The sequence below is a fragment of the Aedes aegypti genome, chromosome 3 (assembly GCF_002204515.2).
Source record: "Aedes aegypti strain LVP_AGWG chromosome 3, AaegL5.0 Primary Assembly, whole genome shotgun sequence".
NCBI lineage: Eukaryota > Metazoa > Arthropoda > Insecta > Diptera > Culicidae > Aedes > Aedes aegypti.
In genome coordinates this window covers 332,335,552-332,352,108 of record NC_035109.1, presented here as the reverse complement: position 1 = coordinate 332,352,108, position 16,557 = coordinate 332,335,552, and the positions used below count along the sequence as shown (strand labels likewise).

The 16,557-nt window shown below is 35.1% G+C and overlaps 1 protein-coding gene across 4 annotated transcripts in view; it reads left to right on the top strand.

The window, feature by feature from the left end:
* LOC5567237 overlaps positions 1-16,557 on the top strand; it is a 108,006-nt gene that overhangs the window by 61,976 nt on the left and 29,473 nt on the right. Inside the window, exon 1 of one of the 4 annotated variants that reach the window (XM_021854414.1) lies at positions 2,497-2,744. The exons of 2 other annotated variants lie outside the window; for them this stretch is intronic. The gene's annotated coding sequence lies outside the window, so the exon portion shown is untranslated. Of the gene's footprint in view, positions 1-2,496; positions 3,125-16,557 lie in introns of those variants that run through there. One more of the 4 variants, XM_021854412.1, reaches the window with a different exon arrangement.

Genomic DNA, 16,557 nt, shown 5'->3' with positions numbered 1-16,557 from the left:
GGGGTTTATCGCCAAAAAATTCGTCAAAAAGTTTTAGAAGTTGTCAAGAATGAATTGTAGAAGCTTTAAGATTTTTTTTTTAATCCACCGAAGCATCGCTAGTGTTGTTCAAAGAAAAACATGTCTGGAAAATGGACGAATTTCTGGTGATATTTCCGGAAGAATTCTAGGACAACATCTCAGAAGAATCAATAATATAATTATATGAAGAAATTCCTTAACAAATCGCTTGGGACGTTTTTGAGTGTTTTCGCGGAAAAGCTTTTGAAAGAAAAGTTGAAAATATTCCGTCAAAAACTGTTCTGGATTGTTTGATTTTTTTTCTAATTTTTCTTAGTGGACATTACCGAAGTGATTTAAAAGTTCAAATTCAAATAGGTTTGAAGAGTAATCTAAACTTCTTAGAGAATTTTCTGTTAAGAAGGCAGATTGATCTGTGAAAAACCTTAAGAACGTTAAGGTTAAGAATATTTTACCATTATAGGGTAAGTGTACCAGTTATGGCCATAGTGGTTCCCTATTTCGCCATGCGTGATAATTTGAATGTCTCAACATTTTTAAGTTTTTTTGTGTTTTAGCAGTAAGATTAACGATATATCTTGATGTTAAAACATTCAGAAAGATTAAAAATGTGAAAGTTATCCGAATTTCGCATATGGGCAAATAGGGAACCACTATGTCCATAACTGGTACACTTTCCCTATATGGATTTTTTAAGCAATCTGATTATCTGAGAGATTTGTTGAAGGAATCTGAACAGAAGCTTTAGGAAAAACCTCTGAAGGAAAGATGGAAAGAAATGTCATTGAAAATTTTCTGGACAGGAATCATAGAAATAATTTTGGTTATACTCCTAGAATTATTTGTACTTTTTCTTGATGGAACCATTAATAATTCCCAAAAATAGTGAACAAATTTCCAATGAAATTTTAAACTAACAATTGTATTGATATGTACAAAATACGTAGAGGACCTTCCTGAAGAAATGTTTAAAATAATTTCTATTCCATAGAGATTCCTCGAGAAATTTTCCTGAAAAAGCCTGAAGAAACTTCAGAAAAGATAGGTTGAATGATAAATACTAATTTCAGGAATGATTTTCCGTGGGAATCCCAGGAGGAACTCAGTGAAAACTGGTAAAGGAGTTCTTGGAGAATTCACTGAAAAAGTACGGAAACAATCCATGAAGAAATCTCCGTGGGAGATTCTTAGAGGAATCTCTTAAAAGCACATGATTGAAAACCTTTAAAGTTCGTGGAAGAATCCAAAGGGATATACTTCGTGAGTTCTCTGGAGGAATTTGGGAAGAATTTTTACTGGAATAGACAAAGAATGAATATTTTCCGTAATAAAAATTGAAATTTACAAATATAACAACACAAGTCTATTCAACTACGAAATTTGTGAAAAACGTGACTATTGCGACCGCTATTATTCCTAAAAACGGGGCCTTCCTTAGCCGAGTGGTTAGAGTCCGCGGCTACAAAGCAAAGCCATGCTGAAGGTGTCTGGGTTCGATCCCCGGTCGGTCTAGGATCTTTTCGTAATGAAAATTTCCTTGACTTCCCTGGGCATAAAATATCATCTTACCTGCCACACGATATACGAATGCGAAAATGGCAAATTTGGCAAAGAAAGCTCTCAGTTAATAACTGTGGAAGTGCTTATAAGAACACTAAGCTGAGAAGCAGGCTCTGTCCCAGTGAGGACGTAATATCAAGAAGAATTATTCTTAAAAAATAAAAATTTGCTAGGCACCCCCAGTTCCTCTTCAGAAAAAAAAAACCTAGCTACGACAATGCCAATATGAACTAGCTGTTGTAATACTCCCTGAGTTACATAGAGTATCCAATGTTGAATCATTGGAACAAATGTTTAATAAAATTATTAATAATATCAGACAAAATTCGTTGCAATCTTCTATTACCGCCGTAAATCCGTTATATATTTAGGTTAACTTAATTAAAAGCTTTTTTTTCTCTTATAAGCAAATGAACTGCTACGGCACATGAAATTTAATATATTGTTAACCAAGTGTGAATAGAAGGTGAATTTAGTTTTTCGAAATTAGGATGATATTGTTGTCTAACACAGAACACCTAGGTATAAGAAATGAGTGTAATGTTTAAAATGATACTAATAGGAATTAAAAAACCGAATGATTTTGTGGTTCAGACGAACGAATTGTTTATATAAAATGAAATACATTTTTAGTGTATGTTAGTTACACAAAAATACAACATTATTCAAATCACAGTTTGAGGTTTCGGCCGACATTCGTTCCAGATCGAACCACTGTGCACCGTGGTGTTGAATGCAGCATGTATGTATACACGATGCATTCTGCAAACCGGCAAACGTTGGATCATACGATCGAGCCTCGCGCACTATCGTGCAATCCTTTATTCACAAGCACAACGACAGGCGGAAAACGTGTGCTGCAGGTTGCTGCAGGTACCGTCCATCCGTTGTCCGTCGTTCGTTCCTCAAATCGGTTCAGTTTAGATTCGACAGCCGCGTGAAACGGACCGTAGCTTAGCTTAGATAGTTTTCTGGACATTCGCAAACGAAAGTGGTCGCCGAGAGTGTCGCAGTGTGAGCAGAGCATTCAAATTTCCATATTTGGACATTATGATGGTTTTGCGTAAAATCCAAACCGATTCAGAAGAGAACTGCTGGCAGTGAACTTTCTACTTAACAATCAATCATTCGAGTGAACACGAATACAATGCAGTAGATATTCAGTGAGTATCCCCGAAATCCTACAGTGATAAGAGTGAAGTTTTATACTACTTTCAAGTGAAAAAATTATAAAATCCAATCTAGCGGGCTAATCTATAAATAACACCCGCATAGCGATAGTGAAATCCGGTTTCCGTCAGACATAGTGTCGCAGGCACGTCACGACGATCGTCACATCGACGTGTAAAAGAGCTCGGCCAAGAACAAGAAAGTTCGTTGTCTGTTCGCTTATCGCAATTAGCTGCGGTTTGCGGTTTGTGAATCCAGCTGATTTAACCATCGTTGGAGGTCGAGAGTGGAGGAGACAAGAATCATAAACCGGTATCAGATCAACCCGTGCGTTTGGCGGATATCAATTCGAACTGTGTCAAGTGCATTCAAAGTGCGTAGTATTATTTATTTTATATTTTCAGAAAGCGTCGATAACGATCGCAATTAGAGCGATTTGCAATGACAACATGTTTATTTTTAGTATCATTTCATCACACTTTTTTTTTTTTTTAAATAGTAATTTATGTGACATAGAATGTATCGAACGTAATCAATGTTCATAACATATGTACCTACACATATAAAATTGTATATTTACAATGTTGGGAAAATATTTCGAATTTTCTTCAAAGATCGATTTCTCTTCTTCGTAGATGTTATTACAAAAACTGATTAACTTTTGGGACCATTTTTGCGATATATTTAACTGAATTTGATTTTACAAAGTTATCAGCGAATAAATATTAAAACTAACCGATCATGTTGGTTAAGCCCGCTGCGTATTCGTTGTTGCATAATGTGATACAAAATCCTGCTATAGGATTTTGATTATTCGAATTGAATTTTTTCTGAAATTTTTTTCGCACACCAGTGGAAAATTCGAATGGCAATTTCTTTATTTATATCATGCTATCATAATGCATGACTCATCTACCCGAGCCCTCTGCGCACGTATAGGTATCAGATGAGCGGAAAAGGCACCGAAAACAAAGATCGCCTGCAAGTAAAAGCGATATAGGGAAGGATGATGCAATACAGTAAAATGAAATAAGGTTAGTTAAAAAAAAACTGTGTTAAATACATTCATCAAGAAAGAATTCAGTTATCCAAAACAAAATATTTTTATGATTGTCATGCATAACGAGTTATAATTGAATATTCAACGATAAATAATGTAAACTGTCTCATTGCATTTGAAAATGCTTACAATCTTGAGTGAAATTGCTCGGTTTACACGATTCTCCGCTGAATATTAAAAAAAATAATGCACATGGATGGATCGACGGCTTGTCATTTCATGTGCATTATTTATTATTGAATTTTCAGTGTGAAAATCATGTAAACCGAGCCGTTTTGCAACCAACATTCTTTGAGAGAAGTTGTTTCGCGTTCAATACAGTGGGGATTCGCTCGTTGGGGCTCCGCTACATGGAATGACTCGATAGTTGGATGTTCGCTGGTTGGAAAATATTCCAACTAAAAAGCACTCAAATGTCATCAGAAAATGTCAAACTGACTTTGACGTCTGAGTACCGTCGCATTGCAGTCTCCATATATAGAACAAATGCGTATGTATATGTGCGTTTCGTGACGATTTGCTCACAAGATGCGTTAGTGTGGAGCATTTTCACCAGCTGTCAGTTCCAGCTAACGGATCGGATTCGCTAGATGGAAGGCAGTCGTGTTCCAACCAGCGAATCCCCGCTGTACTAAGGAATTTTGGTAACAATGTTGGATATAATAGATGTGTTTGCAGGTTTCATCATTGAATATTACATGAGAAATATCTTTGTATGATTGAAGCTAAAACTCTGTTACGTGTAAATCTAATATTTTACTTCATGATTTTTTTTTTAGAAAACAATGCACCCTACACAGTAAACATTCTTAAATTAACAAGACACGTATACTTTTGTGATTGTCATGTCAAACGCGTAATAACTAATTATTCAACGATAAATAATGTAAACTGCCTCATTGCAATCTTGTATGCTTGCAATATTGCGTGAAACTGAAACATTCAATGATGTTGCATCCAACATTCGGCAGTATTGCATGCTTTCTTACATCTTGAACGTGAAATTGCGAACGAGACTGCTCGTTATTATCCTTTCGGTTGTTGCGCGAATTTTAGTAACGCGAGTAGTCGCGTTGTACTTTGTACAACACCGTTGATTTTGCGAATATCCCAGGAGCGTGACTACTCAGAAAGATGGCGTTTTCGGCATAGTTGTTCAGTAGCCCAAGGGTTATCATTAGGGACAATGGAAATTCGCGATTTCGCGGAAGCCGCGAAATCCGCGAAATTTGGCCTTGGCCGCGAAATTGCGAAAATTCCGCGTAATGCCGCGAAATTTGTTAAATTTATAGAATTTATGTAACAATCCCAGTAGATTTAGGATATTTTCTTATGAAAATGAGTAATTCATTTTTAATTTGAGGTTCCATCAGAAATGTTCTAATCGTTTATTTTCAAGTTGGATGGTTTTCTGGTTTTTTGTTGTGTTTTAAATTTTGCATCGACAATATTATATTAAACTTATCATCTAAATTTGAAAAACGAAGAAAAACTTGTAATGAAATTCCGTTAAATTTACACATATAAAGAATATTTTCACTGTAAACATGCATTTTCATGTTAAATATGGTCAAAACGATGGGACCGCGACAAAGCCGCGAAATTTTGATTTTTACGCCTGGGTCACCCGCGAAATTTCAAAAATTTTGCCGCGAATTTCCATTGTCCCTAGTTATCATTGATCGAGTTAGTTAATTTTTCATTTTGCCACTAGGTGACGCTAGTGGGCATGAAACATTTATTTTACAGATCTCAAGATCTTGACCGGTTAGAAAGATGACATCTTCGGCAAAGTTGTTCAGTAGCTCAAATGCTTTCTTTGTTTAATCCATGAAGTTTGAGATCAGCTAAAATAATGATAGCCTTCGAGCTACGCATCAACTTTGCCGGAGATGCCATCTTTCTAAAAGGTTAGAATCCTGCAAAACAAAAGATTCATGTTCAATAGCGCCGCCTGGTGGCAAAATTTTGAATCGACTAGCTCAAATAATGATTGTCCTTAACTTACTGAATTACCGAAGATGCCATCCTTCTAAATGGCCAGGATCTTGAAATGTCTGCAGAACAAAAATAAAAGTCGTGGCACTAGCGGTAAAATTCCGAATTAAATGAGGTACCATCAGACAGCGTTTTACCTCCAAAACTGAAGACCCCATGTTTCAAAATTATCTGAATGTTGAGATATACCGAGTTCAAATTGTGGTCTATTCATTATTATGCTTATATTACTTACTTCTATGCACATTTGTTGATTTTACAGCATTGTGAAGGGCCATACTGTAAACAAACACTGTTGAGTATAGTTCTTAAGAAGATTCTTGAGGAATACATTTTGGTTTGGTGTTGATTTGAAAACAGTAAATTGGCAAAGAATTTTCGCAGTTTTTCATCAAGGGAACGCTCATAGAATATTTCGTTTCAGATCAAGCTCTGTCCCAGTTTGAACGTAACACTGAAAATTACTTGATAAAAATGATTTTAAAATGTTTAAGGCTCTAACGCAAAAAGATCTTTTCGCAGCATAGCTCAAATGAACAACACATCTTTAAACGAAAATATTTGTAGCAAATCTTTTTAACGGTTCAATATAAATTCAAATTTTTTAAGGGTACATCAAAAACACCGTATATTATCGAGAGAAGGGAAAATTTGTGATTGAAATAATACTTTTTTCAGCATATCTCGGAAGAAGATCACGCGTTTGCCCCAAAAAAAGTATCTGTTGAATATTGGCAGATTCTAAAGTAATTATCATTTCAACAACACATCTCGCAAGAATTGATAAAACACCAAATTATAAAAATGGTTAACATGTAGCTTTACTAAATAATAAAATTTAAAACTGTATAAATATAAAGAACAGTATATTTTTAAAAGAAGGTAAAAATTATAATTAAACCAATAGAATAATGGACGCCAAAAATTATTGCGGCATAATAAAACGAAAAGACATGAAAAAGTGCGTTCAGAATCATCGAAGTGATTGTGATACTTTTCCCCGAATGCCATTTCCCCGAAAAGTGGTGACGAGAAAGAACGATAAACAGCCAAAAGAAGGAAGTATTCTGTAATTCTCGGCTATACACATATTGGGTAAAACTAGGAAGAACCGCCAATTTAATAAAGAAGAGTGCATATTAGATGGTCAGTCGTTCACCACCCTGAAATGTATGAAGTTACGACAATTATGAGTGCTTAAAACTTTTCGGGGAAGTGGGCTAGTCGGGGAAACGAGATATTCGGGGAACTGGCATTCGGGGAACTGGCATTCGAGGGAAACGACATTCGGGTAAGAGTAGCACAACCCATCGAAGTAACTGCAGTAATCACAGTTGTATTTTTGCTGATAATTTGAGCAGATCAATGTTATCGATTGCCGCCGTTTTGTCAGTTGGAAACAAAAAAATACTTATAAAATATAGCTCCAAAGAACAGCCTACGCATAAAAGAAGGAGAAATTTATTGAAATTTTAGATCAACAGTTTTCATACTTATAATTATGATTACATCATATTTAGAAAAAAAATAGAACAATTCAAAGAAGGGTAAATTTGTGCTAAATATATAAAAATCTTCAGTGCAAAAATTTGTTCCAATAGCGAAACTCAAAAGGAGAATTAATATTTGTAAAAAGGGTAATTTCTGGATAAATAATAAAATACTATTGGAAATAACTTTCCTAATATGCTCAAATTTATTCAAGAGCGAATAATTGTTGAATAGAGTGACATTTTGTATCAATTGACTCCAAAACAAGCCTGATGTCATCAGAAAGATTCAATATAAACGTATAAACGAAAAATTGAGAAATTCTTGGTTTCAGACTCATTATGCCAAACGACTATTATGCCAAACGACCATTATGCCAAACGACTTTATACCAAATGACCATTATGCCAAACGAGTTTATGCCAAACGACTTTATGCCAAATGACCTACCACCCTTTGGTCCGACTGCACCTACGCAGGCATGACAGAGCGGTTTGCTTTTGTGGTTAGCAGACTGCCTACGTATCAGGCGTAAAGAAAGGCGTGCTATAATGATGGAAGAATGGAAGCGGTTAGGGAAACGGTTTCTTGTCCGTCTCTGATTCTAGCGAATAGTTCGAGTGTGATAGATTAAGAATAGAAAATAGAAGCAAGTAAGAGATATAACTACAAAGTACGAGGCAAGGGACGGGCCAGGAATTGAAACCTTGAACTTCTGCTTATGAAGCAGGAGCGGTAGCCATTAGACCACCAACCCCGTCACATCATAGAAGATAAAATTGCATGTCTAAACTACACAGCAAAAAATGTTAAACTTACATAGCACGTAAACTTGAAACTGCCTCATTGCATTCTTGAATGCTTGCAATCTTGAGTGAAATTGGAACAATTCATGATCTTGCATCCAACATTCACTAATATTGCATGCTTTCTTGCATGTTGAAAGCGAAATTGCAAACGAGAATGCTCTGTTTACATGATTATACGTTGAGTATTCTATCATAAACTAATGCACATGAATGGATCGACAGCTCGGTCATTTTCATGTGCATTATTTCAGTTTAATTATCGTGTAAACGGACCGTTTTCACTTGCAACATTCTTGCGTTCAATGCATAGGATTTTGTTTGGAATGTTGGCAAATTCAACGATAAATCCTTCAAACACAACTATTATAATCAATAGTTGTGTTTGAAGGATTTATCGTTGAATTACTAATGGGTTTACAAAATTGAATCTAAAAATACATGACATGTAAATTTAAGATTATTTTTGGTATGTACGTATAAAAATTTGAATGTACATCGAATTTCTTCTCGCTGAACATCAGCATTCGGTCTATATTTTAATAATCGGAAAGATTTAAAATATTCTATCGGTGATTTTTTTTTTCCATATATGTATTGGTATTTTCATAATCGGAAAATTTTAAAATATTCTATCGGTAATTTTTTTTTCATATATTTTGTAAAAGCAAACATTTTAGCATCGTTTTGTCTCATACTCCAAACACTCGGGTTTTATATGGCGATTTTGTTGGAATGTTTCGTTGAAATATGCCATCAAAATAGCAGGAAATGACAGTTAATTGTAGTTCAATTATTACGTATTTTATTATATTTTATACTTCGGAAGCAGTGATGCTTCGCTAGTTCAAGGTCAGTAAAACTAGCTCAGATTAATTTATTTGAGAAATTATGCATTTGAATACGATTTATTCGTGATGTTCGGAATTTGAATCAAAGTGTTCGGAATATGAGACAGAATGAAGGCAGTGTTCGGCATTAGAAGGAAATTGTTGTTCCATACTTTTACGTAAAAACAGTACTAAATAAGTTTATATAACCATTTTTATCGGTACATGCAACAGCAAACAGTTAGATTTTGCGAAGAAATTGCATTTTTCACGAATATCAGTTAAATTATTTCTATCAGAATCATTGGAAGTCACTGTTGGCCAGTCTTTTCAAACTAACACCAAACACATTAGCTCAGGCGGTTTTGTACTTTCCTTGTTGTCGTGAGCAAACCGAAACGCTCGAAACTGAACCTAAACCCAAACATGTGTAAAGTGAACATCGGTACAAACGCTGGTTCGAGAACCGGTCCATTTGTACCTCGATTGCATCCGCAGTTCAAATTTTGACGCAAATCTTCGGTTGCATCCGAGGTTCAGACAGACAGAAAACAGTTGATATCCACGCTTATCAATTTCTACTTATCGTGTCTTGTTGTATGATATAGTATTATATAGTGTTTTTCTCATTAAGTTACAGCTAAATGTAATTTATAGTATTGATCTTAGTTGATCTTGCGATTTGAACCAAATACACCCGATTCTGTTTTTGCACGCGACCGCGACGTTTCATGCATAAATAAGGTTTTGGTCTAAAACAATGTATGGAAAGTTTGTTTTGCACGGCCGTGTAAAAAAAAATCAGTGCAAAAACAGAATCGGCTGTAGTTCCATATATAATCGTAAAAATCTATCCGCGTGGATTTCAACCGTTCCCTGTCTGTCTGCTTTGTGCCATTAATTGAACCCAAGTTTGAACCGAAGTACACATGTACCGAGTTCGGTTTGATACTCTAGTACAGAGACGAAGCGCGTTTGCTGTTCAACTCAAGTTGCTAGGTTCAAACCAAAATTGCACTTCGGTTCTGTTCATGGGAAGATTGCTGTTGGCCTGAAGTGTACGGAATATGAGTCAAAACGGTATTGAAAATAGTTTAAAAGTGAAAAAAAAATTCAACGAATGAATTTTTTGATGAAATTTTAAATTATAAATTAATAAACTGATTAATTTCCTGATTCAGGCATAGGGTGCGATATCGAATGTTTACCAATGTTAAAGAAGGTGTTGCATGCCATACCCAGTCATTAGTATTTAACCAAATTATAACCGCTTGAGATACTTATTTAAAAGCTGTTTATATCATAATGTGTTTTTTAATTATTTTATAAGTTGTTAACAAAAAAATATTTAATAAAATTTATTCCACTTGTATCACAATTATTAGAGATTAAGAAAGCTTTCTTTAATGTTTATAACATAATGAGATACAATCAACATAGTTTCATAGAGAAATTATGATCAAATTTATTATAAGCTAGATATAAAAAAACTAAAAACATTGTGGTATAATGCTTTTATGATTGGGAACAGTCTACCGAATGTAGGATGTAAGAGTGTCCAACGAGCCGAAATTGCGTTCCAGGGCCGTTTAGGGTACTTTTCAGGGGAAGAATTCCGGATTCCAGTAGGGCTGGAAATGGGATTGAGATTTACAAAATATTTTTGTGTAACTTCTTTTGTTCTTTTTTTTTCTCGCACTGATCCAAAATCCAGCTGAAGGGATCTTCTTTTGCTGATGCTTCCTTCAAAGGGCAAACCAAGCTTCAAACGTTTACCGCTACGGCTATCTGGATCTCATTTTATACCAATAAAATTTGTGGACTACATGGCCGTGCGGTAAGACAGGCATCAATCAAGAAGCGTGTGTTCGAAACCAGCTTCGGTCCGCTAATCTTTTCGTGAGGAGAATGTCTTCCTATTGTGCAACTGAGCGTTCAAAATACAAAACAATTTTTTAAAACCAATCTCCAATATCTAACTTTCAATCCGTACTTGAAAATAGTGTTCTGTAAAGTTTCCGATATTTTCAGTAATTTCAATGTTTATTGCAATGTTGGTTTCTTTGAAATCTTTGAAAAAATCCTTAACAAAACCTTGGAGTAGTTTATGTAGGAGTGTTTGTTAAACTGTACTTAGGAAGGCGTAAAAGAAAACAGGAACGTTGCGAATGTCAAGGGATACCTGTAGGTAGTTTAAAAAAAAAATGCTGGTGGAATACATCCTACAGTAAAGAAAGTGGAAGAAATTTCTAATACTTAATACTTATCCTATCTTTTTTATGTGAACAAGTTGCGCTACATAATATTTAGTTCATGGATAATCAGGTTAGCAACAATCTTTTTCTTGGCATTAACCTTAGCAACAATCTGAGATGCTTTCATTGAAATAATTTTGAACAAAAAATTACCACTTGGAGGTATCACGTCAAACACTGCTTAACAATCAAGCTTGTTGCAGAAAATAATTATGCCAAATTGTGAATTACAAATTCACGATCATACTCAAAATGTGACTGATTCCTTTCGGTATAGCAGAACACCATTCTTTCCGCAACAGTTTTCTTTGTCTATAAATCTTTCATTGAGTGTTCTCTGTAAATAATATTATGTTCCAAGATCTGATTTCATATATAATTTTGGTTTCATGTTGTATATCAAAATATTACCGAAATAATGCCAGGAGAACCTGGAGGTCAAAAACTTGGTTCACCTCAGATTACTTCAAGGTGAACCAAGTTTTCGACCTACAGGTTCTTCTGGCATTATTTCGGTAATAATTTGATGTCTGTTCAGTTTCAATTGGTTTAAACCTAAGTAAAAACTCCACAGGAATTGACTATCGATTTATCAAACGCTTAATTGGCTTTGGAATTTGAGAAGACTGCAGGGTAAGCAACATTAACCGTTCAGGCGAATAATGAGTTTTAAATAGGGCGTCCACAGGATGTTTTCCATCCGACGGATAGTGATAAATAAATCCATTATTTAATGCACATTAAAAGTAGAACCAATCAGTAAACATACTTATAACGCTTTCTTGTCAACAATTCTCAAGTGAATCAACTCCATTGACCTGGCATGAAACAACGACTGAATGATTTGAATATGAATCGATGCTCATCGGTAACACAAAAACATGTAGTTATATTCCATGGATTTGCAAAACAAATGCTTATTCTATTCATTATTTATTAATCAATAATAATTTCAATTCGAACACCTATAATTATAGAAAAGAATATAAGTTTATAAAACAAATTTGATAAATGTAAAATAATACTACAGAATGAATAACAAATGTGGTGAAAATTATTGACAGTTCAATCAAAATCAGTGCCTAATAAGACTTAACTATAAAACCCGTAGGAGAGAAATGTCAAAATCGAATCACCCCCTGTTATTTTATAGCCATCGTAAAAAGCTGGATGCCCTGGCTTTACATTGCCAAAACTTATAAATTAACAATCAGAGGTTACTTATGGGAATGCAGAATAATACTGAGGCTTGTTTTATTTTTAATTATAAACAAGCTTCATATTTTGTTTCAATTTCAAAGTAAATTTTAATCGAATGTGGAATATATTTCTAAAGAAATCTCTGAAAAAAGTATTGGAGGGCTTTTTTCTGGAGAAAACCTTGAATGAATTGCTGAAAAAATCTTCCAAATAATCTGTAAGACGATTCTTGAAGAATTAGTAAAAAGATCCCTCAAAGATTTGCTGTTCAAAAATAGTTTGGATTTTTCGTTGCAAAAGATTACGAGAGGAACATTAAGGATAGTATTCCACCTCTCTAGCTAAATCGTACATGCGTTTCCGTTTCCATGCAGTAGAACTTACTGATAAATGCGCTCTTCTATATTGATGAAGATCTTACAAAGAACCTTGTGCCATAAAATAAAATATGTTTAAAATCATATTTTGAGTTGACTTACGATTTATAACGATAAAGACGGAATATCGAAAGATCGAACGACACACTACGCCACGAATGACGCAGAACTAATATAATTTTCCCTGGTCAAGTCAGGTTAAGCGATTTTTTCCTATTATAAGCAAGTTATTCAAATCACCTTTGAAAATTCTGGACTGCTACGGCAAATGCAACGTAATATGTTGTTTACCAAATGTTAATAATGGTGTCCGGCCATTTGGCCGAACGCCGTTTGGCCAAATGCCGTTTGGCCGAACGCCATTTGGCCGAACGGGTCGTTTGGCCGAATGCCGTTTGGCTGAATTACGAAAAATCAAATTGCAAAAACGCTTTAATTGTTGATTTTCATGATGTGGCATATGATAAAATTAAATCGTCTATTCAGGACGAAGTTGTAGACTGTGCAAGACTCTAAGCTGGTTGATGGTTGATTTGTCTCTGGGTTATCTGGGTTCTAAGGTTTCAGGTGTCTTTAGTGTTTTAATTATAAATGTGTCCTTCTTTCAAACATAGGCTTTTCTTCGGAGTTAAACTGGTTCATTCATATCGGCAATAATTTAGCTTATGTTTTCTTTAGGAATTTTACCTTCTTTAAATCATCGGCAGTTCTTTGTAGTTGTACTGATAAAACTTATATTTGCATCACACTTGCCTAAATTTTCATAAGATATTTTTCCTTCTTTTGATCATAGGCTGTTCTTTTAAGAGTGAAGTATTTTTCATAGTTATTGGAATTTAAACATGTTCATAAAAAGTCTTTTTCAAAACATATTTTTAATCACAACGGTTAACTTAGGTGAAATTTATTTATTCGAATTGCAACGTGTGAACTGAACTCTGCACCGTTGCTTGCGTTAAACAGTAAACCGAACAACTCAGAGAACCGAGAGATCGAAAAAACCCGATCTAGAAGAAGGACGATTAAGTTTTAAAACGTTTTAGTTACTGTCAGAAGCCTACAAGGCTTCAAACGCGATGCGAAAACGTCTGCTAACAGCTGTCATCCTTAGCAGAGATGTGAATGATTGCTTACATTCAGGACGTTCTTCTTTCAGCATTGACTGTTTCTTGAAATAACAGTAAAGAGCTAATTATTTGTATATCAATGATGATTTATCTTTCTTCACGAATTATTAGAATAAGTTCTTTGAAATTCATTACAAATTACTGCTAACTGTAGTTCACTATTGTTTTCAATTTCGGCCAAACAGCATTCTGCCACATGGCATTCGGCCAAATGACCCTTTCGGCCAAATGGTGTTCGGCCTAACGGCATTCGGCCAAATGACCCGGAACCGTTAATAATAGATTAATTTAGTTATACCAAATTAGGATGATATTGTTGCCTAACAAAGGACACCTAGATATTAAAAATAAGAGTAATTTTTGAAAGGATTTCAATGAATTTTATTAATATTGAAAAAGTACAATTTGTCCAATCTTCTAACAGCAGCAAATTATAAGTGATCCAAAAAAAATAATTTCATACGCCCCTGCTGATGATTCATTCAGCCATTGGACGTGATCTTTTCCATCTTAAGCAACTGTTGATCGCAGCAAACATGAGAGATACCAATGGATACGATTGAGCCTTGTAACCTAGGGGCTAGGTTGAAAGACAAAATTAAGATAGGAAAAGTGCTCTTTCGCCCTTCTGTAATTGCAGAATTGCCGTTTTTCTTTTTCACTCCAAAAAAGCATGAGTCACAATCCACGCGTGCAAGGCACACCGCCGATCATGCAATGATGGGAACTGGCCAACGGCTTTTCATGAGGCTTTGGCTCAAACAACCAATATATAGAGCTCCGGTTAGTTCAGTGGTCGCCTAACAGAGGCCCGTGGGCCGCATATAGCTTTATGCATGGTATTGTGCGGCCAGCGAGTCTATATTTGATATAGGTGCGATGAGGCTCTTATATTGTGATTTTATGATGTAAACTTCAATTTTATATCATGTGAACTTCAATTATGGAGAATTTAGGCAGAAGATCTTGAATTCCACTAGGTCTTTGGAAAAAAAATGAAAATTTTGTATTGAATGCAATGAAAATTGTGACTCGAAGTTTTCTGATCAAAATTCAAAAGACAAGAGAGAATCTTACCAATGTTAATAAACCTTCGAGCTGTTTAGTGGAATATCCATAAGTAGATAAAAAAAACGAATTCAGTACTATACCATTTAATTCCTCTAGAGTTTGTATTCTTTGACAGATATTCGTATATCGACCCCAACTGTAAGGCCGTCTTTAGTGTCGTGTATAATATTTGCATACAATGGTTTTCTTCAAGCCTAGTCTAGTACACGACACTGAAGACGGCCTTACAGTTGAGATCGAAATACGCGTATCTGTCAAAGAATACAAACTCTAGTGGAATTAAATGGTATAGTATTAAATTTGTTTTTTTTTTTATCTACTTTTGCCAATGTTGTCCTCGAATGTCGTTTGCAGAATTTTAAACAAATTCTATTCAACATTTTGTTAAAAGCCTGTCTTTCTCTATAATCCTGTCAAGGATTCTGCGTGAATTATGCCCAGGTGTTGGTAAAACTTATTTCCAAGATTCTGTGAGAACATTAGACTATGATTCAGTGAAATTATGTATGAAAATTTAGCCTTTTGTCCTCATGTTTTGTTCAGGCTGCAGTTTTTGAGTGTTAATGGAAGTCATGGTAGAAACATTGTCGAAACACCCAGAATTTGAGATTTATAGTTGGAATCATTCATAAAATTAAGTATCTTAAAAAAAGATTTAAAAAACAATGCTGTTTTAATAATTCCCAAGCTAAAATATTAGGTTGAAACTAAATTGAAAATTAAATAATTTCGGTATGTTCTAACTTCGGAATGGTGCAATAGTCAATGAGCCAAATATGAAAAGAATCTTCAAACCCTCTGCGGGCCGCACAAAATTGGGTCACAAGTCGTACGTTGGGCAGCCCTCTAACATGATTTAGAAAATCGTACATTTCATAGGGTAAATACCATTGCTCACCTAGTTTTGGTAGCCTATTTACGCAATTTTTCCTCAACTTTCTGATGGGGATCTCAGAATTCAAAACGAGCGGTGCGCTAATGGTGAAAAAACGATGTTTTATTTATCGTAATGATCGACAAGATGGAGCATGTGATGGAGCTGCAATCATCATTCATAGGCGCTTGAACCATCAACTTTGTTCGTCATTTGAATCTAAAATTGTTGAAACTTTGGGTGGTTCTGTTGAAATACGGCTTGGTTAATATACTTTCATAACTGCCTATTTGACTTTTCAATGCTCCGGAGAGCAAGTTAATTTGCTTTAAACTGACCAGCGAAAATTGACTTCATTGCGAACATCACTCGTGGAATAATTCACAAAGTAATTCCAAAGGCAAAATTTTATTTGATGAGTGCTCTTCAGGATATTTCTCAATGCAATACCCTGATACTTGTTTTTCCTCTTCTGGAAACCCTTTTAGTGTTTATTTGGTCTTAACCGACTAGTCACCTTTGTAGCCAACTTATGGTTACACTGATCCTATCACCTCCACATTCAATTATGCTCAAACACGTCTGGAGATCTGCCAATTTTCTTTCATATTTCCGGCCCACGCCATGTTCTGATACTATCGAAGTGGCCCGCACAGCCCATTAGGCTGAGGACCACTGGACTAGTCGCTGCTTGTAGACGTTCGGTCCGATACACGC